The sequence below is a fragment of the Phalaenopsis equestris genome, unplaced genomic scaffold (assembly GCF_001263595.1).
Source record: "Phalaenopsis equestris unplaced genomic scaffold, ASM126359v1 Scaffold232620, whole genome shotgun sequence".
Taxonomy (NCBI): domain Eukaryota; kingdom Viridiplantae; phylum Streptophyta; class Magnoliopsida; order Asparagales; family Orchidaceae; genus Phalaenopsis; species Phalaenopsis equestris.
The window spans coordinates 1-729 of record NW_018250584.1 but is presented as its reverse complement, the minus strand read 5'-3'; positions in this window follow the sequence as shown (position 1 = coordinate 729).

Here is a 729-nt window from a genome sequence, read left to right as displayed (position 1 = left end):
TCTGGAAATCTTTCAGGATGTTTCTGGTATGAAATTAAATAAGCAGAAGTGCATCTCCATTTTCAGTAAACAATGCAAAAGTGATTTAAAGACCTGGGTTTCTGATTTCACTGGCTTCACAAACAACCACCTTCTTGTGAAATATCTGGGGGCATTTCTTATCAAAGGAAGAGCTAAAAACATTCAATTTGATCACATAATTGATAAGGTTCAATGCGAATTACAAGCATGAGAGAATTCTTTTTTATCCAATGGGGGTAGGATCACACTCCTGAAAAGTGTTCTATCTGCTTTTCCATCCTATCTACTGCAAATGAACATCTTGAAAAAGTCTTCTCAGAGATTATTAGAGGGGATCTTCAATAGATTTCTATGGGCTGGCCAAAGGAAGCAAAAACACTGGACAACTTGGGCTAAGGTGTGTAAACCCTTTGAGGAGGGTGGGTTAGGCTTCAATTCCTTCCCCCAAATTATGCACACTAACTTCTGCAAACTCTAGTTCAAATTTAGATCTCAGTCCTCCCTTTGGGCTGAATTCCTTTGGGGCAAATATTGCAAGCATCAACACCCCACCCAACTTTCTGTGGGTTTAGGGGATTCCCCCATCTGGAAAAGGATGTTACAGATTAGGAAGGATGCTGAACAAATGTATGTCTGGGAGATTGGTGAGGACTTGGTAAACCTTTGGTGGGAAAATTGGTCTTTGGAAGGCTGCCTTCTTCAGGATCA